Source organism: Stenella coeruleoalba, assembly GCF_951394435.1.
Source record: "Stenella coeruleoalba genome assembly, chromosome: 7".
Classification (NCBI taxonomy): domain Eukaryota; kingdom Metazoa; phylum Chordata; class Mammalia; order Artiodactyla; family Delphinidae; genus Stenella; species Stenella coeruleoalba.
In genome coordinates, this window is record NC_137153.1 from 88,316,918 (window position 1) to 88,341,614 (window position 24,697).

Genomic DNA, 24,697 nt, shown 5'->3' on the forward strand with positions numbered 1-24,697 from the left:
TGTTCTTCATCTCTGAACTTTTTACTTATATTTCCTTCTACTACTTTACTGATTAAACTCCTAAACATTAAACTCTTTAATCTACCTATAATTTTTTTTGTTTTAAGTTGTAAGGAAACTGTTTGTCCTCATATAATTAACCAACTGAACTATATATTGAATAATTACTCCTTTCTTTCCCCACTTACTTGATTTAACACATTTATCTTAAACCAATCTTTAACATATAATTGGATCTATTTCTATGCTACTGTGTTACTGCTGATTTTTCTACACATAGTATACTTTTAACTATTAGAGTTTATTTATCAAGTAAGCAAGTTTACTTTCATTTCCCTTTATTTCATCAAAAGTTTCTTAGCAATTCCAATTCATTTATTTGTCTAATCTAACTGTAGTAGGCCTGAATAATGGCCTCCCAAAGATGTCTGTGTCCTAATCCTTGCAACCTGTGAATGTTACCTTACATGGCAAAGGGGATTTTGCAGATGTGATTAATTTAAGGATCTTGGTATGGGAAGAGTGTCTTGGATTATCCAAATTGGCCCAGTGTAATCACAAGGCTTCTTATAAGAGGGAGGCAGGAGTAGCAGAGAGAGAAGATGATGGGACCATAAGCCAAGAAATGTAGGCAGCCTCCAGAAGCTGGAAAAGACAAGGAACAGATTATCTTCTGGAGCCTTTGGAAGGAACAAGCCCTGCCAACATCTTTATTTTAGCTCCTTAAGCTTCACCTCAGACTTCTGGCCCTACAGAACTGTAGGAGAGGAAATTTGTATTATTTTGAGACACTAAGTTTTTGGCAATTTCTTATAGCAGCAACAGGAAACTGATACACTAACTTAAAATTCCTTTTAAAAACTAAGTTCTAAATGTTCCACTGTGGTTTTGATTGAATTATATTAAGCAGAGAATTTAATTTGGGAAGGACTGACATTTTTATATTATTCAGTCTTGGTATACAGACTTCTCCAAAAGGTGCCCCCATCTCACCTCTCTGACCATTTCTGCCCATTGCCTGCTACCTTTGTTTGGTTTCCCCAGAGGTAGACCTGAGTGCAAGTAGTAGGAGACTGAGAAGGGAAGGCAGGGAAGGGAAGGCCGCCACTAGAGATGCATCATCAAGCATCTGGGTTCCCCAAATTTTCTTGCGAGAACAAATGTATCACCTTGGGAATGGAGGGGCATCAGGTTGGAGAAGGACCGTCATACCTGGTGATATTAGCAGGTGGGTCCTATCCTCATAGCCACTGGCTGTTAGGGCACTCACTTTCTTCCCTGGGGCCCAGTGTCCACACATTCCCTCTTCCCCCGAATGGAGGCAAGGTTACGAAAGGGGATCAAGTTGGCCTAACTCGGTACAGGATGTGGTAGCCAGAACAGCTTCCCAGGGGAGATAAGCTGCTTGCCAAGTGTCTAAGAAGCTGTAGGAGATGATTCCTTTGCCCTTCCCATTGTGATGAACACCTGATTTCCAGTGTTAGCATCTGCATCTCTTTTCCCAGGGGCTTATCCTGCTGGCCAGAGCCCATGGCAGGTCAGAAGTGCCAGAGAACTAAGTGTCCTCCCCAGCAGCCTCCAACCAATGACCGAGGGGGATGGAGAACTCTGACCCCCAGGCTCCCCAGTGGGTTGAGGCTGGACCACGCCGCCTTATTGACTGCCTTCCCTTCCCTGCCTCCAGTAGGTGCTTCCTGAGCTCACCTCCCAAATATATATTAACGCCTGAATGCTTGTCTCATGTGCAACATCTGGGAAAACCCAAGTTAACACGGTGGGCGATGGACCTAAGTGGCCAGAGGGGTGAGATGGAGGCATTCCAGACACGGGAATCAAAGGCAAGCCCCTTGGAGCTGAGAGACAGAGATTTTGAGCCTAGGGTGTGAGCTGAGAGGGTGTTGACCTTCTTTACATTTGATGTTTTTACAGCTTCCCTGACCTGATGTTTTTATGGCTCCATCATTTTGGTGCTTGGCTGGCTGGTCACTATGGCTACTATTTGGGGTCTGGCCACTGGGAAAGCCCCTTTGAGCTCCTAAGAGGGGTAAGAGTGTTTGGAAAGTCAGTCAGTTTCACTGAGGCAGCAGGATCCATGGGCCACCTAGACTTCATTTTGGCAGGAGAGCTGAGAACAAAGGCTTCTGGTAGAAAGAACTCTCCATTCCAGAGGATTTAATGCATTCCTGGGAGGGGAGAGACATCAGTGGAGAGTGAGCCAGTGAACGTCCAAGAAAGACGTTCTGCTGGGCCCTCCCTGGTAACCATGGGGATGGAGGAGAGTAGGAGCCTGGCAGGATCCATATCCCATAAAAACGTTGGTGGCTGGATTGCAAGATGAAGAGCCTGCAGGTACCCTCTGACACCATGTAATTTATGGGGTAATCAGAAGTCCTCTTGAAGGGCTGCGAGGGAAGAGGAGCTGTGATTCAGAGCCTGGGGGCCTTGGATGTTTAATGAGGCACTGGGAGCCCACAAAGATTTAGATCAGAATGATTTGCACATTTAGGATGCTGATTTTATCTTAGCATCACCCCTGAAGGATGCCACTTCTTCTCTGAAATGCCTGGAAGTCTGGATATGGAAATCAACAGCCCAGAATTTGAGGGGTATCTTGTAAGGATGCAGTCAAGGGGTCTGGAGGCTGAAACTCTTAATTTTGACACTGGAAGCTGCCTACCGCCAAAGAAACAGAGAAGCTAAGAATCTCCTGCTGGAAAAGCCCTTACAGAAGGGGACGCTAAAGTCCAGAAAGGTCAAGGGACTGGTTCAAAATCACACAGTATACCAGGGACTTTTAGCACCAGTGATAAGATCAGATGGAAGAAAAAAGAACCTTCAGTCTATGCAGGGGAGAGAGTTGTCATGATTCCTTCTTAGAAGATAAAGAGCAGTCTACAGTGTGCAAAAGGCACAAATACTATCTTTTGGAGCTTTAAAGCTTGAACATTCAAATTGCTTTCCTAAATGCAAAATACGTACTACATCATTTTCAGAATCTCTAATTGTTGGTTGAGCAATTAAGAGACAGCCTATTAATATATGGTGACTGACTCATGAAATTGATTAAAAATGACATTTGTATGCCTTTAAGCTGAGACATTTCCAATGTCTGGAGACACAAGGGCCTGAAACAAGATGTTGAGTGAATATTCACTGGATCAAAGGATGAGTGAGACTTGACCCTCTTAGGGGGACCTGGCCCTGGTCAGGGAATCTTAATTTTTTTCCCTTTCTGATTCTAAAGCTTATTGTAGAAAATTTGGAAAATACAGAAAAATATGTAGGAGAAAAAAAAATCACCTATTAACCACCCCCTTCCAACCTCTCCAGAAATAACCATTCTTAACATTAGGATATATTTCCAACAGCCTTTTTTTTTTTTTGGTATATATGTATTTTTAAAAATTGGTGTCAGCCTTAAGAGGTTTGAATCTTGCCTTGATTCTAACTTATCATTTAACAGTCTCCAAAGAGATGAATTTAGATAGCTGCATTATATTCCACTGAAAGGTTGTGGCATAATTTATTAAACTGTTTCTAGGTCGTTTCCAATTTTTCGATATTATAAATAACATGATGATAAACATCCTGGTGCATAAATCTTGGATGCCATCTCTGACTGCACTCAAGGTCCATTTCCAGCGATGGGAGTGATTGGAAAATCCTCACCCTCCCTGCACTCCTGGCACCAGGCACCCAGAGGCTTCATCTCCAGCAGTGCCCAGCCCAGTCCTGCTCTTGGGCCCATAGCTTCAGCATCCTGGAAGATGACCTAGCAGGGTGGAGGAGAAAGCCTGAGTCTGTGGGAACTCTGACCGAGCTGCTGAGCTGTGTGCCTTTGGGCAAGTCCTTCCGACTTTCTGTAAAAGGAGGAGCATGAACTACATCATTGGATTTCAATTTTATTTTTTTAAAAACCCTTTTTCATTCAAAGGAAAATCTACATTGAAGCCTATTATGTAAAACAGAAGAGAGAAGTTCGGACTTCCCTGGCGGTCCAGTAGTTAAGACTCTGCGCTTCCACTGCAGGGGGCACGGGTTCGATCCCTCGTCAGGGTACTAAGATCCCGCATGCAGTGCAGTGCGGCCAAAAAAAAAAAAAAAAAGGCTCTCCTTTGACTGGAGTCAGAGCCATGCCTGAATTTTCTTTCATCCAACAAAAATTATTGAGGACCTACTAGGTGGCTGGCTCTGTGCTAGGTACTGGGAACAGGGAATGAGCAAAAACATTTGGCAATTCCCTACATCCCTAGACCCCTTGCATTGCATGGGGGGAAAGGCAGGGTGCCATGAGACACTGCTGACTGTACTATACTAAGGTTCACACCATCAAGCACCTACTTTTTATATTATTTACATACTTGATAAGGTAGCCTCTGTATTAGTTGAATTGCCCCAGGCTCTGCTCCCTGCTAGGCACAGCCCTTCCTGATTCCACCATGTCTAGTGGCCCCTGAGCTCTGCGGTAACTCCTCAGAGCCCCAAGGCCCTGCAGACCCAGTCCGAAACCTGTGGCCTTTATCCATTCCGGGACACCACTCTTGATACCACTCATGGTGCTGTTACTACTCCCAGCAGCTCTTGTCCTCTGAGTTCTCCCTCCTCACCAGGCACCATGCTCAGTGCTTTACGTGCATTAACTCATCAGTCCTCACAGCCTTTTGGAGGTGGTACCTATCATCCCCATCTTACAGATGAGGAAACTGAGGTTCTTGGGTGCTATGCCCCTTACCTGAGGTGACATTCCATCTGCTTCCAGAGCCCATGTTCCTGCCAACCACACACACTACCTCTGGGAGCCCCTTTTGTTGCCTCAACATACTGACAAGACTCTCCCAGTATCGGCTTGTGCCCAGCCCTCTGCAACCCATTATAGCATCTACTTGTACTATAAAGGGGGTTGAGAATGGGGCCTGAGAATGAGGCCTGTTTAGGTGACGATACCGACTCCATCTGGGGACACCCATGGTCCTGAACGACTGGGTCTGACCAATAGTGTGAGTCAGGGCTGAGGGACCCAGACTATGTGTCTCTGTCTGGAATCCTTGACCTACCCTGAACCCTGCTTCATGCCCGTACTACCTCTCCTCCTTGATGAAAAGCTATTAGCAGCTTTCTCCTTTCTTGCCATCTCAACCCAGGATCACAATGAACCCCAAAATAATTCCTGGCAAAAACTAACTTTGGGTCTAGGCTTCTCAGAGAACTCTGGCCAGGGAGACCTGGGTCAGCTTGACCACCTGTTGGCTCTTGGGCCCCAGCTTCCTCGTCTGTGAAACGGGAGGCTGACTTCCCCAGTCCTCCTTCATAGGACCTTGGGGCTCAGAGAGACGCCTGATGAGAGCATGCTTTGTGAACCTGTAGTCCTGCACTTGTAGAAGGAAGCACAGCCGTGACTGAGGGAACAAAGCTACAGGAAATGGTGTTCACAAATGGACGGTGGGTCCTTCAGGTCTTTAGGGTGATGCCGAGTCCCCTTCTTGCTTGCAGAGCTTTGTGACTGGCCACCGGTGACCGCTGCAGCCCCTCTTTGAGCCTGAGTCTCCTTATCTGAAAGACGGGGTCATCCTACCCACCTAGACGAGAGTCGTGAGGATGAATGGAGACAATACGCGGGAAGGTCTTAGCCCTATCCCAGCACCTAGTAGGTGCTCAGCAAGTGGGAGCTCCCACCTCCTCCTCCTCTCCTTCCCGGAGATTCCCGCACTGGACAGAAGTGCCTCAGCAGGTGACAAGGTCCTGGGGCTCTGGGAGCAGATGTGAAGGTCAGGGGCCAGGTCCCCAGGCAGGCCCTGGTCTAGGATGAGTGTGAGAGCAGTGGCTGCACCAGGGCTGTGGCTGCTGTTCATGTGGGCCTGGGGGGGTGGGTGTCGGGAATGGGAGCATGGAGTTCTTTTGTCTGTTGCTCCCCAGATCTCAGCAACTACTGGGAGAGCAGTTGCTGAGATTTGGGGAAGATTTCTACCTTCCAAACTGGGGAAAGGAGTGGGGTGTGAAGAGGGAGAGAATGCTTGGGTTCCTGTCCTGCTTCTGCCACTGGTCTCTGTGTGACCGTGGGCAAGCCCCCTCCCTACTTTGGCACACAATTTCTGTACCTGTAAAATCAAGGTTTGGTTAAATGTGTGTTTAGCAGTTGTGATCCATGAATCTGTCTCTCCAGCCTGGCATCTGGAGGTGCTTTGCCAGTGTCTGAGTCTTGTGTGTTAGTGGGACAGTTATGTGTCCACAGCTCACCATGCCCACTGGCCTGTGAAATCCCTAAGGGCAGGGAATGTGTCTGATCCATCTTGTCTGTGCCCTCCAGGGCCTGCCCCGGCACTGCTTGATCATGTCTGGCTGAATGAGGGAAGGAAGGGCCTTCTGCGGCAGAGGAAGGGGGGCTGGCCTGCCGGTGTCGCCCTCTGCCTGCCCTCCCCCATGGCCAGCCAGGCTCCAAGTCCGGGGCTGGGTGTGGTGGCTGTCAGGGGCATAGGCAGATTTCATTGATCCCGTTATTATATCCCCAGTGCAGTGGGGTTTGTCTGGGTGACACTAGACAGTAGCATACAGGGTTTCGTTATCAGCTTCCAGATCTGTCTACTTGGCCAGGCTGGGCTTCCGGAGGTCAGGGGCCTGTTGGATTCCTCTCTTCATCCACAGCACCAGTACAGGGGTTTGGTACAGAGGCAGTGCCCAGTGAGTGGGCAGAGAACCCACTTCATTGCTGGGCTCCCTCTGACTCCATTTAAAGCTTCATTCGATAGCCCCTCAGTAACAGTCAGCAAGAGCCAAGCCCGTGGCCAGGCAGTGCTGTGGAGGGACAGAGATAAACCTGACTCAGTCCTGATCCTCAAAGTGCTCCCAGTGTGACTGGGAAGGGCTAAGTGGACAGTGTGCTAGAGGGGTGAGATGGAGGACAACCTGGGGCTCTGTGAGCACAGAGGAGGGAGAGCACATAACCTGGCACATGAAACAGGCCTCTGAAACCACAGGCCCTGGAGCCAGACTATGTGTGTTCATATCCCAGGTCTGTCCTCTCTCAGCTCTGCAGCCTTGAACAAGCCATTTCATCTCTCTGTGCCTCAGTTTCCTCATATGCCAAACACATACTATAAGTAGGGCCTTAGAACAGTGCTTGGCAAATAGCGAGTAGTCAATAAATGTCAGCTAAAGGAAGACAACATATGGCCAGCCCTCCTCAGGGCACGATAGGGACTCCTACCCTCTCCCTACAGTTCCCAGGACTGTATGGCTGCTGGGTGCCTCTTCAGAATTCGAGAGCTCTGCCACCCAGTTTTAACACTGCTGACTAGGGGGAGACAGGCCCAGAGAGGGGCAAGGACTTGCCTGAAGCCACACAGCCAGTGGCAAAGCCAGGACTGAACCCATGAGCTCCTGCATCCCAGCCTGAAGGATCTTCCTCCTTCCCCAGCCGCTTCCCTTGTAAAAGCCCCACATCTGCGTGCCTGGGTTGATCACACGAGGCCCATGTGAAATGCAGCTGGATGCTCTTCAAAATTTGGGTCAAAAGTGAAGTGTGCAAGCTGGCTTTCCCTGATTGTTGGATCAGTCAGAATTGCGCTGGTCTTCTTGGAATTTAAAAGTTTCTCTTTTTAAGTGAATTATTTTGGTTGGCTTTTGCCATTTAAAAACATATGCAGAAAGGTGTGATCAAATGGCTTCCTTTTCCTGTATATGTCATCTAAATAAGACGGAACCTGCATTGTCCTTTTTGGAAATTACCTGCTGTCCTGCATACCTTCTCTTCACTTTCTCTGCCAGATTTAAGGCCTTTGCGGGCATTCCTCCACCTGACCTCTCTTCCAGGCTCCATTCATCCTCATCTCTTCCCTGTGTTATTGCAGTCACCTGTTTCCTGTACCCTGGCATATGGTTTTGTGCCTCTCATTTCCTTCTCTACTGAACTGAGGTGTATTTTAAAAAAAACTATTCATATCATTTCCCTATTGCAAACCTATGGCTTCCCACAATCTTCAGGGTAAGGACCATAGTCTTTAGCTTGTCATTTAAGGTCTTTCATGATCTGGCCTCAGTTTACCTATTCAGTTTCACTTCCCTTCTTCTTCCTAGATGCACATTCTTTATCCCCTATAGATAAGTCAAGGGAAACTAATTATCCAGCCCTCCGAGGCTAAGAAAGTTGCTGTCACTGAGGTCAGGTTTCTGGCAGTCAGGGCTTGTCTTAGTTTCCTGTGGCTGCTCTAACAAATTACCTCAAACTTAGTAGCTTAAGAAACAGAAATTTATACTCTTGGAGTTCTAGAGGTCAGAAGTCTGAATTGAATCTTATCAGGCTAACTACCATTCCCTCAGGACGCTCCAGGGGATGCTCCATTTCCTTGCCTCTTCCAGCTTCTAGTGGCTGTGGGCGTTTCTTGGCTTGTGGCTGCATCACTCCAAACTCTCCCTCTGAGGTCACATTGCATTTTCCTGGTCCATGTAAATCTCCCTCTGCTTCCCTCTTATAAGCTTCCTTGTGATCACATTTAGAGCCCACCTAGATAATCCAGGATAATCTCCCCAACTCAACACCCTTAACGTAATCATATCTGTGAAGCCCCTTTGCCATATCAGGTGACATTCCCAGGTTCCAGGATGAGGGCCTGGTTATCTCTGGGCTCATTCCTCAGCCAACCACAGAGCTCAGAGGGAACCAGGATGCATTTCAACAACTCTCTCACAGAGGAGACAGTCTTTTTCCTGCCACTCTGAAGATCATTACTTACCTGCTGTCTGCAGCTTTCTCTCCTTTTAGCTTGTATTTTATGGGATGGGGCAGATAAGAATTATTCTTTTAAAGTAGGCTAGATTGGATTTTGGCTAACACTGGCTGTGCAACAGACAGAATTATTGAGAAATTAATTGGTGTCTTGTTTTGTTGACTATTGTAGGCTTTGCAGAAGGAACAAAAGCATTTTCTCCCCAGGCTTTACCATAGCCCTGATATCTCTACCCAGGGTGGAACCTGTCTGTTTTTCCAAAGGTCTGGGCCTTTTGTTTAACCATTCACTGGGGAAGGAAGCAGGTTTTCTGGTGTCTTCTGGCCAGAGTAGAGAATTGGCCTCGTGGAGGTTAACCGAGGCTCTCCTTGAATGGGGATGGTGACCCCAGGGGGTCTGAGGAGAGGGTGTGAGGCTTTGTGCTCTGGGGGTTGGAAAAAGGAGTGCGCAACCCTAGGATACACTGCCTGCCTGTTTTCCCTCCCCATTCTCTACCCTGGAGGGTGGTGGGTTCCTAATTGCATGGGGAGGCCTGAACCTCACCACAGTGTGGCTCCTGGGGGAGTGGCCTGGGGTGGGGGTGACTGCATGGGAGCCCAGGAACCCCAGGAGCCTCAGCAGAGACTGTCTCCCAACCCTGATGGCATTTCTTGGGGCAGAAGGGAGTAGAATGACCAGCAGAGTGACCTGATTTTGGATGGCCGTACAGGTCTGAGCAAGAACATAGGCAGCTGTGACCATGAGGGGCAGTGGCCCCAAGACCTGGACTGTGTAAACCTGGGGGCTTCTTGTACCATCCAAGGGAGGTGGAGGGACTTCTTGTCGACCATGGACATGTGTGGGCAAATGGCTTTATTATAGAAAGTATGAAATAGTCCCTGTGCCCTGTGAGCTGTGGAGCAAACCTCAGGCCTCTTATCCACAAGGGCCGTGAATAGGACTAGCACCCTCCTTTTGAAGTGAAGCCATAATCCACGCCGGTGTAGCAGACTACAATCAGACACTGTCAGATGAAGCCATGCTCTCCAGGGCCTCTCTGTCAGCTGGGGCAGACACAAACAGCTGCGATGCTGGGGTGCAGAGCTTGTAGTCCTGAGACAGGGACAAAAAGCTGGGGTGGGTGTGAGGGGTCGAGGGTGTGGGACAAGGGCGTGGTTATATCCCTAGCTGCCGAAATCAGAGAAGGCTCCCTGGAAGAGGGCCCATTCCTACTGAACCTCAATGGAAGAGAATTTTGGCCCAGGAGAGACAGGGTTGGGAAAATGATGTCCTAGATAGGGGATGGGAGTGGTGCAGGAGCCAGAGGGAGCATCCAAAGAATGAGCCACATTATAGGGTGACATGAGGGAGAAGTCAGGGCAGGAGGTTGGGGTTTGGCTTTGGAGGGGATTGGATGCCAGGCTGAGGAGGTAATACAGAGAAGGCAAGAGTGATGTGATCAGTTTCAGCTATGGCTAAAGCTAAAGCTGGAGATAGCCTGGCCGGGTGTTACTTCCTGGAGTGAGGCAATGTGGGAAGACACCCTCTAAGGCGTGGTGTGGTTACCTGGCTGCTTGGTCTTCCTCACCATGGCTGTCATCTATTAGGAACTCCCTCTTTCTAGATTATGTGCTAGATACTTTACAAGTTTCATTTCCTTCAATCCTCACAAAAACCCTATGAGACAGATACTAGTTCCATCCTCATGTAACACTTGAGGAAACTAAGCAGAGAGAAGTCAAGTAACTTGCTCAAAGTCCCCCAGGTCATTATGGCAGGACTGTCAAGTTCCCAGCAGATCTTGCCATCAAGAAACCAGGTCAGTCAATAACACTAAGAACAAAGGCTCTGAGCAAGCACCTGCTCTGACCACCCATTGAACAAATGGGGAAACTAAGGCTGGGTAGGGGGGCCGGACCAAAGTCACCCAGTAATTAGAGGCAGAGCTGGAAACCCAGGGGCCCAGACTTCTAGGCCAGGGCTTTCCCTGCTCCCCTCAGGAGTGGCCATGCCTGTGGATGCAGCAGACAGGTGGGATGCCTGGACGTGGTGCTGGCCAGGGTCCAGCCCACCATCTTCCATCCACTCCTGGCCCTCAGCAGGGGGCAGAGCCCATGTTTGTGGGCAGAGCCCACAGGGACCACCTATGGATACTACTTGTTGGTCACAAGCTAGTTTGTGATTGAATTTTTTCAAGGTGTTTATTATGTAATTATATGTATATGCATATATGTCTATACACACACAGATATTTGTGATGTATTTACTCATGGAAAAGCATAATGGTGAAATTAGCACCTGTGACCCACCACCCACCTTTGGAACTAGAATTTTCCTGGCATTCTTGCATGTGTCTGGGTGCATCTTCCCTATCTTATCTCCTTGCTTCCCCCAGGGGTGACCACGACCCAGATTTCGTTGTTTGTCATTTCCTTCCTATTTTGTAATAGTTTTAGCACACATGTATAGATCCCAAAGCCATATGTTATTTACTTTTGCCAGCATCTGAACTTCAAGTAGTATTATAATCTATATTATCTTCTGTGCATTCTTTTTTTTTTTTTTATACTTTTTTTTTTTGGCAGTACACGGGCCTCTCACTGCTGTGGCCTCTCCCGTTGCAGAGCACAGGCTCCGGACGCGCAGGCTCAGCGGCCATGGCCCGTGGGCCCAGCCGCTCCGCGGCATGTGGGATCCTCCCAGAACCGGGGCACGAACCCATGTCCCCTGCATCCGCAGGCGGACTCTCAACCACTGCGCCACCAGGGAAGCCCTTGTGCATTCTTTTTTAAACTCCATGTTTTTTTCTAAAATCCATCTGTGTTGATGCATGTAGCTATAGTTAATTCATTTTCCCCACTGTATAATATTTCATTGTGTGGAATGCCACATATTATTGATCTGTTCTTTTGCTGCTGGACATTTAGTTTGCTTCTAGTATTTTGCTCTGATGAATAATGCTGCTATGACCATTCTTGGACATGTCTCCCAGTGTGAATGGAAGAGTTTCTCAAAGACATATCTTGGAGTGGGACTGCTGGATCATATAGTATGTGAACAGTCAACCCCATAAGTTAAAGCCAAATCAACAAATACTCCCACCTGCAGTGTGTGTTTCCGCCTCTCCTTTACCTTGTGGTCTCCCTCTAGTGCCCCCTATTGGCAGAGGCTAAGAAGGCGCCAACTGGTCAAACCCAACAACAACAGAGTCCCATGTCTGGCATCACAATGCAGAATTTAGGAGTAGGGTTAGAGATGAAAGGCATAGCAACTAATTTAGAAAGGTGTGATCACTATGTTGACTGAATAAAAAACAACTAGGCCAATGTGACCCGAAGGTGGCTACTTTAAAACCTCTGCAGTGTAACCTGATTTCCTACTGATCTTCACTCTGTCCTTCTGCTCTTACCATGTTTAGGGAAAGATGAGAGAATGGCTCATCTTTCCCCAAACATGCGTGCCCTTCCACCTCCAAGCTTTTGTTTCTCTTTCTCTCCATTTCAGTTCCCTCTTTGTCTGGATACCTTGCTCCTTGTTCTCATTGCTGAAAGCCCATTTCAAATGTTGTGTCCTTCATGGCTTTTTCTCTGATCTTTCCAGTGGAGGTAATAAAAATATCCTTCCTTTGGGTTCCATGACCCTATATCTGCCCTCTGTCTGGACAACAGGTATTATTTCACTTAGTGTCACAGGTGTTTTGGTTTATGACTCATCTCCTCACTCAGAATTTTTTCTTAACTTTAAGAAAAGCAATGCAACAGTATGGGAATAGAGAAAATAATCACTTAATATCCCACTGCTGGCACAACTTTTATCATTTTATGTATTCCTTTCTAGTTTTTCTGTCCACATGTTTCTTTTTTTTTTTTTAATAAATTTATTTATTTATTTTTGGCTGCGTTGAGTCTTCGTTGCTGCCACAGGCTTTCTCCAGTTGCGGCGAGCAAGGCCTACTCTTTGTTGAGGTGCGTGGGCTTCTCATTGCGGTGACTTCTCTTTTTGTGAAGCACGGGCTCTAGGTGCACAGGCTTTAGTAGTTGTGGCACACGGGCTCAGTAGTTGTGGCTCGCGGGCTCTGGAGCACAGGCTCAGTAGTTGTGGCGCACGGGCTTAGTTGCTCCGTGGCATGTGGGATCTTCCCAGACCAGGAATTGAACCCCTGTCCCCTGAACTGACAGGCAGATTCTTAACCACTGTGCCACCAGGGAAGTCCTGTCCACATGCTTTGAATATGTAGCATGCTTGTAATGTTGCAGCTGATTTCTTTTTTATCCTTATTAGGTCAAAAGGCTTTTCTCCCATTTGCTTCCATAGTCTTCATCACAGTTTTTAATGGTTGTACATTGTTCAGTTGTGTGTTACTAATCTTTTGGTTCTAAGTAACAGAAACTCAACCTAAATAAGCTTCAACAGAAAGGGAATCTTTATGCAGATGATACTGGAACATCTCACAGAAGCCAAGGGTAGGCTTCTGGCTGGGCCTTGGGGACCCCCAGAACAGGGATGCAAATGCCATAAGGTATTATCCTGTGTCTGTGTCAACTTCATTCCTTCCTTCTTTCCCAGCTGATCTTCCTCTGATTTTCCTGTCCACGTGGCAGAGAACACCCACACACCATGCCCAAGCTTTACATGTGATAATTCAGCCACCCCTCAGAGACTGGTCCCTCTTTCTTAGGAGCAGACTCCTTTTGTGTAGTTAGGGGCAGGGTCACATTCTACTAATGTGGATCATCCTTGAATAACCCGGTAGCTGGTGTAGAAAAGGGATCCTGGGAAGAGAATCCCATGGTGAGATTTTATATTGCCTCCAAATAACTGCTATAGCAGTCATTGCATGTATTAGCATATAAACTTTTCCTGATTTTGAATTATTTTCTTTGGTCCAGTTCTTAAAAGTGGGATGACTGGATCACAAAGTTCGTAATTTTTATATATGATATTATTACCAAATTGATTTCAAAGAGTTATTCAATTCACTCTCATTGTGTGAGAGAGCCTTTTCATTGTACCATTGAGAACATTGGGCATCATGACTTGAAATAGAATTTTTACTATTTTAATAATCATAAAAATATATCTCTGTAATTTTTATTAGCATTTTTCTGGCTACTGGTAAGGCTGAAGATTTTCTCATATATTTGTTTTATTAGAGTATATTCCCTTTTGTGAACTGTGTTTTCCTGGTTTTGCCCATTTATCTAGTGGCATGTTAATTCTGTTCAGATTTAATTGCTTCCTTCTTTTGTGTGTGCATTTCACTTTCTCTACCTTTCTGCATGGTCTAGCTTGTATTATCGTTACTTGTCTGATTTTTCTTATTGGACTGTGAGCTTTTGGTGGACAGAGCCAGCCCTGAGCACCAGCCTAGTGTGGAATACTAGTAAAGCCCTTAGTGGTGGTTAATTGGATAATATAAGCCTATGGTTACAGTCTCCATTATGCAGGAGTAATTTTTCAGCCTGAGTAGTGTGCATATAGGCTACAAGGATGCAAAAGCATAGACTTCATTCATTCAGACTAAAGATCTGCTACATGCTAGGGTCTAGGAGTGCCTTGGAGCCACAGGACAGTGGAAGAGAGAGAATTAAAGATGGATTGCACAGCTGTGAGAAATCCTACTTATCCCACAGAGTTCCAGAGAGTTCTATGAACTCTAATGGGGAAGGAGCACAGATCCAACATAATCTAATGCAGAAGTCAGCAACCTTTCTGTAAAGGGCTAGATAGTTTATTTAAGGTCTTTCAGGCCATATACAGTCTCTGTCACATAGCCTTCCTTGTGATTTTCTTTCTTTTTTTACAGCCCTTTAAAAATGTGAAAACAATTCTTAGCTCACAGGCCATGCAGAAACAGCTATGGGCTTGATTTGGTCTGCAGGCTATAGTTTGCCAACCAGGTCTAGACTCCAGATCCCAGAACATAATAGCTGGAAGAGCCAGCTCCCTCATTATTATACAGATGGGGAAACTAAGTCGCAGAGGGCAGATCTATGTGTTGGGTCCCTTTGCTGATGCCTGTGCTAAGCTGGACAGCTAAGGGATTTTGCTGGGACTTTGGCAAGGTCCCCTCTGCCTGTCTTCTGGGATAAACTGCTCCCTTCCCTACTTTTGTGCCATGGCTGCTGCTGCCCCAAGAAGTTAGGGAATATAGTCTGTTAGCAGAGCATAGGGCCCCCTCCCCGAGGGGTATTTCCTGTCCCTCCCACTATGGGATCCTTTTTTGTTTTTTACATCTTTATTGGAGTATAATTGCTTTACAATGGTGTGTTAGTTTCTGCTTTATAACAAAGTGAATCAGTTATACATATACATATGTTCCCATATCTCTTCCCTCTTGCGTCTCCCTCCCTCCCACCCTCCCTATCCCACCCCTCCAGGCGGTCACAAAGCACCGAGCTGATCTCCCTGTGCTATGCGGCTGCTTCCCACTAGCTATCTACCTTACGTTTGGTAGTGTATATATGTCCATGCCTCTCTCTCGCTTTGTCACAGCTTACCCTTCCCCCTCCCAATATCCTCAAGTCCATTCTCTAGTAGGTCTGTGTCTTTATTCCTGTCTTACCCCTAGGTTCTTCATGACATTTTTTTTTCTTAAATTCCATATATATGTATTAGCATACGGTATTTGTCTTTCTCTTTCTGACTTACTTCACTCTGTATGACAGACGCTAGGTCTATCCACCTCACTACAAATAGCTCAATTTCGTTTCTTTTTATGGCTGAGTAATATTCCATTGTATATATGTGCCACATCTTCTTTATCCATTCATCCGATGATGGACACTTAGGTTGTTTCCATCTCTGGGCTATTGTAAACAGAGCTGCAATGAACATTTTGGTACATGACTCTTTTTGAATTATGGTTTTCTCGGTGTATATGCCCAGTAGTGGGATTGCTGGGTCATATGGTAGTTGTATTTGTAGTTTTTTAAGGAACCTCCATACTGTTCTCCATAGTGGCTGTACCAATTCACATTCCCACCAGCAGTGCAAGAGTGTTCCCTTTTCTCCATACCCTCTCCAGCATTTATTGTTTCTAGATTTTTTGATGATGACCATTCTGACTGGTGTGAGATGATATCTCATTGTAGTTTTGATTTACATTTCTCTAATGATTAATGATGTTGAGCATTCTTTCATGGTTTTTTTGGCAGTCTGTATATCTTCTTTGGAAAAATGTCTATTTAGGTCTTCTGCCCATTTTTGGATTGGGTTGTTTTTTTTTTGTTATTGAGCTGCATGAGCTGCTTATAAATTTTGGAGATTAATCCTTTGTCAATTGCTTCATTTGCAAATATTTTCTCCCATTCTGAGGGTTGTCTTTTGGTCTTGTTTATGGTTTCCTTTGCTGTGCAAAAGCTTTTAAGTTTCATTAGGTCCCATTTGTTTATTTTTGTTTTTATTTCCATTTCTCTAGGAGGTGGGTCAAAAAGGATCTTGCTGTGATTTATGTCATAGAGTGTTCTGCCTATGTTTTCCTCTAAGAGTTTGATAGTTTCTGGCCTTACATTTAGGTCTTTAATCCACTTTGAGCTTATTTTTGTGTATGGTGTTAGGGAGTGATCTAATCTCATACTTTTTACGTGTACCTGTCCAGTTTTCCCAGCACCACTTATTGAAGAGGCTGTCCTTTCTCCACTGTACATTCCTGCCTCCTTTATCAAAGATAAGGTGACCATATGTGTGTGGGTTTATCTCTAGGCTTTCTATCCTGTTCCATTGATCTTTCTGTTTTTGTGCCAGTACCATACTGTCTTGATTACTGTAGCTTTGTAGTATAGTCTGAAGTCAGGGAGCCTGATTCCTCCAGCTCCATTTTTCGTTCTCAAGATTGCTTTGGCTATTCGGGGTGTTTTGTGTTTCCATACAAATTGTGAAATTTTTTGTTCTAGTTCTGTGAAAAATGTCAGTGGTAGTTTGATAGGGATTGCATTGAATCTGTAGATTGCTTTGGGTAGTAGAGTCATTTTCATAATATTGATTCTTCCAATCCAAGAGCATGGTATATCTCTCCATCTATTTGTATCATCTTTAGTTGCTTTCATCAGTGTCTTATAATTTTCTGTATACAGGTCTTTCGTTTCCTTAGGTAGGTTTATTCCTAGCTATTTTATTCTTTTTGTTGCAATGGTAAATGGGAGTATTTTCTTGATTTCACTTTCAGATTTTTCATCATTAGTGTATAGGAATCCCAGAGATTCCTGTGCATTAATTTTGTATCCTGCTACTTTACCAAATTCATGGATTAACTCTAGTAGTTTTCTGGTAGCATCTTTAGGATTCTCTATGTATAGTATCATGTCATCTGCAAAGAGTGACAGCTTTACTTCTTCTTTTCTGATTTGGATTCCTTTTATTTCCTTTTCTTCTCCTATTGCTGTGGCTAAAACTTCCAAAACTATGTTGAATAATAGTGGTGAGAGTGGGCAACCTTGTCTTTTTCCTGATCTTAGTGGAAATGCTTTCAGTTTTTCACCATTGAGGACAGTGTTGGCTGTGGGTTTGTCATATATGGCCTTTATTATGTTGAGGAAAGTTCCCTCTATGCCTACTTTCTGCAGGGTTTTTATCATAAATGGGTGTTGAATTTTGTCAAAAGCTTTCTCTGCATCTATTGAGATGATCATATGTTTTTTCTCCTTCAATTTGTTAATATGGTTTATCACATTGATTGATTTGCGTATATTGAAGAATCCTTGCATTCCTGGAATAAACCCCACTTGATCATGGTGTATGATCCTTTTAATGTGTTGTTGGATTCTGTTTGCTAGTATTTTGTTGAGGATTTTTGCATCTATGTTCATCAGTGATATTGGCCTGTAGTTTTCTTTCTTTGTGACATCCTTGTCTGGTTTTGGTATCAAGGTGATGGTGGCCTCGTAGAGTGAGTTTGGGAGTGTTCCTACCTCTGCTATATTTTGGAAGAGTTTGAGAAGGATAGGTGTTAGCTTTTCTCTAAATGTTTGATAGAATTTGCCTGTGAAGCCATCTGGTCCTGGGCTTTTGTTTGTTGGAATATTTTTAATCACAGTTTGAATTTCAGTGCTTGTGATTGGTCTGTTCATATTTTCTATTTCTTCCTGATTCAGTCTTGGCAGGTTGTGCATTTCTAAGAATTTGTCCATTTCTTCCAGGTTGTCCATTTTATTGGCATAGAGTTGCTTGTAGTAATCTCTCATGATCTTTTGTATTTCTGCAGTGTCAGTTGTTACTTCTCCTTTTTCATTTCTAATTCTATTGATTTGAGTCTTCTCCCTTTTTTTCTTGATGAGTCTGGCTAATGGTTTATCAATTTGGTGTATCTTCTCAAAGAGCCAGCTTTTAGTTTTATTGATCTTTGCTATCATTTTCTTCATTTCTTTTTCATTTCTTTCTGATCTGATTTTTATGATTTCTTTCCTTCTGCTAACTTTGGGGTTTTTTTTGTTCTTCTTTCTCTAATTGCTTTAGGTGCAAGGTTAGGTTGTTTATTCGAGATGTTTCCTGTTTCTTAAGGTAGGATTGTAGTGCTATAAACTTCCCTCTTAGAACTGCTTTTGCTGCATCCCATAGGTTTTGGGTCATCGTGTCTCCATTGTCATTTGTTTCTAGGTGTTTTTTAATTTCCTCTTTGATTTCTTCAGTGATCACTTCGTTATTAAGTAGTGTATTGTTTATCCTCCATGTGTTTGTATTCTTTACAGATCTTTTCCTGTAATTGATATCTAGTCTCATGGCATTCTGGTCGGAAAAGATACTTGATACAATTTCAATTTTCTTAAATTTACCAAGGCTTGATTTGTGACCCAAGATGTGATCTATCCTGGAGAATGTTTCATGAGCACTTGAGAAAAATGTGTATTCAGTTGTTTTTGGATGGAATGTCCTATAAATATCAATGAAGTCCATCTTGTTTAATGTATCATTTAAAGCTTGTGTTTCCTTATTTATTTTCATTTTGAATGATCTGTCCATTGGTGAAAGTGGGGTGTTAAAGTCCCCTACTACGAATGTGTTACTGTCGATTTCCCCGTTTATGGCTGTTACTATTTGCTTTATGTATTGAGGTGCTCCTATGTTGGGTGCATAAATATGTATAATTGTTATATCTTCTTGGATTGATCTCTTGATATTATGTAGTGTCCTTCTTTGTCTCTTCTAATAGTCTTTATTTTAAAGTCTATTTTGTCTGATATGAGAATTGCTACTCCAGCTTTCTTCTGGTTTCCATTTGCATGGAATATCTTTTTCCATCCCCTTTCAGTCTGTATGTGTCTCTAGGTCTGAAGTGGGTCTCTTGTAGACAGCATATATATGGGTCTTGTTTTTGTATCCATTCAGCCAATCTGTGTCTTTTGGTGGGAGCATTTAGTCCATTTAAATTTAAGGTAATTGTTGATATATATGTTTCTATTCTCATTTTCTTAATTGTTTTGGGTTCGTTATTGTAGGTCTTTTCCTTCTCTTGTGTTTCTTGCCTGGAGAAGTTCCTTTAGCATTTGTTGTAAAGCTGGTTTGGTGGTGCTGAACTCTCTCAGCTTTTGCTTGTCTGTAAAGGTTTTAATTTCTCCATCATATCTGAATGAGATCCTTGCTGGGTAGAGTAATCTTGGTTGTAGGTTTTTCTCCTTCATCACTTTCAATATGTCCTGCCAGTCCCTTCTGGCTTGCAGAGTTTCTGCTGAAAGATCAGCTGTTAACCTTATGGGGATTCCCTTGTGTGTTATTTGTTGTTTTTCCCTTGCTGCTTTTAATATGTTTTCTTTGTATTTAATTTTTGACAGTTTGATTAATATGTGTCTTGGCGTATTTCTCCTTGGATTTATCCTGTATGGGACTCTCTGTGCTTTCTGGACTTGATTAACTATTTCCTTTCCCATATTAGGGAAGTTTTCAACTATAACTCCATGGGATTCTTTGACCCTGTGTCCTCCTGTTGAATTGGGGTTGGGGGCGGGTGACAGAAAAGATGGAATGGTGGCATTATTAATTAATGCTTGTGTATCCTGAGGCTGAGAATTTTGTTGAGTGTAGAAGTATTTCCCTTATTACAATCGATTTTTACAGCAAAGGTGACATTCTTTTTTCAACTGAATAATGTATGGGACAGAAAGTCCTAAAGATAATTGCTTCTTCTCTCTTGAGATAACTCTCCTGACCAAATATACACAGCAACAGACAGGACATGAAGATGCTTCCTCTGTCTCCAGAGGCTTCCGCGGGCTCAGGGCCTCACCCAGCCTCAGAGCTGAACTTTCAAGCTGTGTACTGCCTGGAACATCGGCCTCATGAGAACCAACATCTGCTTAGCCATGGGTCTCTCTGGGGCTCCCACCTCTGCTCTCAGTGGGCTGTTTCCTGTAAGGAACAGCTACCACCATCCACAACCTTGTGCTCTTACCACTCTCACTAGGATTGTCTTGATACCCCAGCTTGGGATGGGCAGAACTTGCAAGCAGCGAGGAATGATTTGACCTGATAATCAAATCATTAGTTAGGAGGCTGAGCTTCTGGTGTTCACACTGCTTCTGCTAGCAATGTGACCTCGCGCAAGTGTCTATCTCTCTCTGGGCCTCAGTTTCCCCTCTGGTAGTGGGGGAGGACTGACCTTGTTCTTCTTTAGTACGCTGTTTCTGGCAGGCTTGTGATGAGGCTGACTTGGGATCAGGTTCAGCTCTGAGGACCACCAGAGTGCGCCTGGGACCCAGACTACCCCTGGGACCCAGACTACCCTCCCACAGCACTGCCCTCCTCCTGCCTCTGTGGTGTCTCTGTGTTTTTCTTCTGACACCTCTCCTCCTTGCATTTCTGCCCCACTCATGCTAAATGATCGGTCAGAGTGCTTTCCCCTCCTGGCCTTTGCACCTGCCTGTCCTCTTCCTGGAATGCCCCTCCCCCCACCCCTTCACGGGGCTAACCCCTGCCAGCCTTGCTGGGGTATCCCCTCCTCCGGAAAGCACCCCTCCACCGAGCTCTTTCTGCTCCTCCCATGCTGGGTTGCAGTGGTGGGTTTTGCAGGGAGGTGGTAGCCCCAGCTCTGATTCCTCTTAGTACCCCTGTGTTTGTCGTGGGTCTGGACACCAGACAGGGAGAATGGGTGGACCTGGTGGGGGCAGAGCAGGCATGGGGAGCAAAAAAGATGATTTATGGAATGACTGAGTTATATTTTATTTTCTAGAAAAAGAAGGTGCTGGAGCTCTGGCCGCCTCCCTGCCTGCCTCTCTGCCCACTGCCTCCCCTGACTCCATCACCCTGAGCTCCAGGGACCAAAGAATAGTAAGTCATTTGAGGGGCCTGCATGGGGAAATGAGGGCAGTGTGTGGAGGCATCTCACAGGCTGGACAGCAGCACCTCTGGCCCCTCCTGACTGTGGTCAGTGTGTCACTGGGCACTCTTGGCCACTTGTAGCTGTTATCTTGTGCTCTTCCCCCCTGACTTTTCCAGGAAGGCCCACTAGTAGGATCAGGACTCCAGTAGAAGAGAGGGGCTTCTTTTGGTGGCCGTGAGGTAGAAGGAGCCCTGGCCCTAGAGTTAGGGTTCAAGTTTAGCTCTGCCTTTGACTTGCTGGGCGACCTTGGGCAAATCCTATCCCTTTCTGAGCCTCAGTCTCCCATCTGCACATTGAGGAGGTCAGAAGGGATGATCTCTAAGACACCTTTCAACTAAAAAAGGAGGTCCTGCAACTCACATCCTGTGAGGTAGGCTAGAGATGGCAGCTACCCAGTGGCAAGATGACAAACACTGTGGTGATTCATTTGTCCTGAGACTGTTCTGGGAATGGGTTGCCACAGGTGGGAGGGAAGGCTCAGCATAATTCCAGGAATCTGGACGGAAAGATCTGGAGATAGCCACATACTGGCCAGGATAGAAGCATGTGGCACTACTATACCTGGAAATCGACCTCTGAGTGCTACTGGCATGGCACTATCACTGTCAGGAGAGGGGGACAGATGTGGGATCCAGGAGGTGGCCCCTGCTCAGGCCTGGAGGTGCATGTGAGTGCATGTGCATATGTATGTGTGGGTGAGTGAGCTTTTGTGCCTGTGACTTTGGCCCTGTGTGTGGACATAGGCTACTTCATGTGTGTGAGAACGTGTGTGCATGAATGAATGAATGTGAACATGAGTATGTTTGTGTGTATTGAGGACAAAGCCTTTCGTTTAGCTTGACTCTGTTGCAAGCACACCAAGACCTGGTGTTTCTTTGTTTATTTTCACATACCTTCATGCACACACATATACACACCACACACACACACACACACACACACACACACACACACAGAGCTTCAAGGAGTAAGCTTCAAGCTGGTACAGACTTGCCTATCTCAGAGTGGTAAGTCACTTTTGACATTTACAGTCTAGATTTTGAAATGCACAGAGAATAGATTCTCCTGAGATGACCAGCTTAATCTAATGATTGATGTGGAACAAACACATGTCAACGTGTGTTTGCCAACTTGACCACTTATTTAGGATAGTGGCCAATAAGCAGAGCTGATGATGGAATTTTCTAGCTCATCATTTTCTTCCTTTCCTGCATTTTTTTGTTCTATTCTCTTCTTCCCTCCTTAGATATCTATTGAGCTCCATATCATAAAGGGCATTGAATGGGATGATTAAAAGTTTCTACTTAATTCTGTGGTTCACAAGAAGCCCCTGGAGTTTTCTGAATAAGATAGTGGAGGGTTCAGGGCTTTGGGCCCTTGCTGTTTAGTGGTTTGGACCTTGGCCTTGAGGAGATGGTTACTGGCCTCTGTGAGGCCTCGTTTAAGGTGGTGGCCATAGTGATAGTGAGAATTGCTGACGCTCACATGGCTCCTGTGAGCCAGGCATCGTTTCAGTTGCTTCAGGTCCATGGACTCCTTTACCCTCCATAGCCCTCTGTGCTAAGTGCTATTATTATCCCCACTTCACTGATGTGAAAACTGAGGCCCAGAGCAGTTAGGAGACTTGCCCTTGGCCACACACAGCTACTAAATCAAGCCAAGATTTGCACCAGGCAGTTGAGCTCCATAGTCCAGACCCTTTGCCGTAAGCTCTCCTGTCTCTCAGTGTGCAGGAGGAGCAGAGGGAGGAATTTGAGGTGACTGAGCAGGCCTTGTGACTGCTGGGGTGTGTGGGTGAGGGTGAGGGCAACTCTGACATGCTCCCAGGTTTCTGGTTTGGGCCACAGAGGACGGTGGGGTCCTTTGACTCAGCCTCTCAGGTTTCAGGGCCTGCCTTGGCCTTGGCCTAGAGCAGTGGACCTCAACTCCATTCAAGGATGGAGTGTCTGTACATCGCTGTACGCTTTGTAGTTCCCTGGGAAATCTCAACACATTTAAGTTCATCGTGCAAAAGAGAACCAGAAACAGTTTACCTGTAGGAAACAGGGCTCTGTTCTATGTGTGCAAAATATAGTAAAAACCATACGCTCATGGAAAAGTTGTTGAACTTGCAGTTTTATTCTGTTTCCTATTAATATTCATTTCTCCATTTGCCATTTGTTCACTTATTTTTGTTAAAAAAAAATCTTTGCTCAGAAGTAGACAAGTAGTTCCAAGCACTAGTTTTAAGAAAAATTTATCAAATAAAAAATTTTAATTCAGCACATTCTCCCTATGAACTTAATGTTATTATCATTATGTGGAAACCATTGAGTAGATGACCCTATTCAACTCCCAAACCACCAAAGTTGGACAACTGTGTCCAACTGTCTCATTCTCTCTGGAGAATGAACCTATGGAAACAGTCTCCTTAATTCCCTGGTCCTAACTCACTGTGGGTGCAAAGAAAGTTAACAATAATAACTTAAATTCTGCTAGTTCTTCAGCCACCTCTTAAATTCTCTCCAGGTTGTTCCCTGAGCATGTCCCACATGTGTTCACACAATGGGATATAAATAGAGATGGTATATAAACCTTAAGGAAGTATCTTTAAAAGTAGGAAGAGATGCCCTTCTTTATTACTTCTTGCTTGCCGGAATGCAGCTGTAATGGCTGGAGGTCCGGCAGTCACATAGGACCATGAGTCAACTTTGGGAATGCGAGGTAGAGTAGCAAGATAGAAGGAACATGGGTTCTTTTTATTTATTTATTTATTTTATTTTATTTATTTACTTTTGGCTGCTTTGGTTCTTTGTTGCTGTGCGTGGCTTTCTCTGGTTGTGGGGAGTGGGGGCTACTCTTCATTGCGGTGCGCAGGCTTCTCACTGCAGTGGCTTCTTTTGTTGCGGAGTCTGGCTCTAGGTGCGCGGGCTTCAGTAGTTGTGGCACATGGGCTTAGTTGCTCCGCGACATGTGGGATCTTCCTGGACCAGGGCTTGAACCTGTGTCCCCTGCATTGGCAGGCGGATTCTTAACCACTGCGCCACCAGGGAAGCCTGGAACATGGGTTCTTGATCCTGTGGTATGCCATACCAGCCCAGTAATTCTTATTGCTGGACTTCTCAAAAGTTAGAGAAGAATAAACTTTTATCTTGTTTAAGACAGTATTTTTAGGGTTTTTCTTTTCCTCAAAGCTGAAACTTACCTCAACAAATACTGATGCCAAAATGGAACTGTGTTCTTCTCAGTCCTCCTGACCAGAGCCTCTCTGTGTGCACGCTGGAGCGAGGCAATGAGTCACTCCCCAACTCTGCTACTTACTGTTTTACTTGGGCTCCACAGCAGAAGGTCTTCAGCTTACCAGAGTAGCCCTTCTCCTTACCTTATGTTTCTTCCCTAGCAATATGTTATTCCAGGCTTCTCATACTTTAATGTACATGAATCACCTGGGGAACTTGTTAAAATGCAGATTCTGATTCAGTAGGTCTGGAGGTGGGGCTGGAGAATCTGCATTTCTAACAAGTTTTCAGTTGGTGTTGCTGCTACTGGCCCAGACCAGGATTTGAGTACTAAAGCTGTTGGAATGCTCGGCTGTGAGCTGCTTGCAAGCATGGACCATGTGGAATCTCGCCTGTTTCCACAATGCTTGGTGCACAGTAGACACTCAGTGTATGCAGAATGATTGACTGAATACTGTAATAGGCCATTA

The 24,697-nt window shown here is 45.1% G+C and overlaps 1 long non-coding RNA gene across 1 annotated transcript in view; it reads left to right on the top strand.

The window, feature by feature from the left end:
* The window catches only part of LOC307189519, a 90,018-nt gene that overhangs the window by 32,767 nt on the left and 32,554 nt on the right, over nt 1-24,697 (top strand). The window contains exon 2 of the long non-coding RNA XR_013829202.1: nt 20,860-20,957. This is a non-coding gene — a long non-coding RNA (uncharacterized lncRNA). The remainder of the gene's footprint in view (nt 1-20,859; nt 20,958-24,697) is intronic.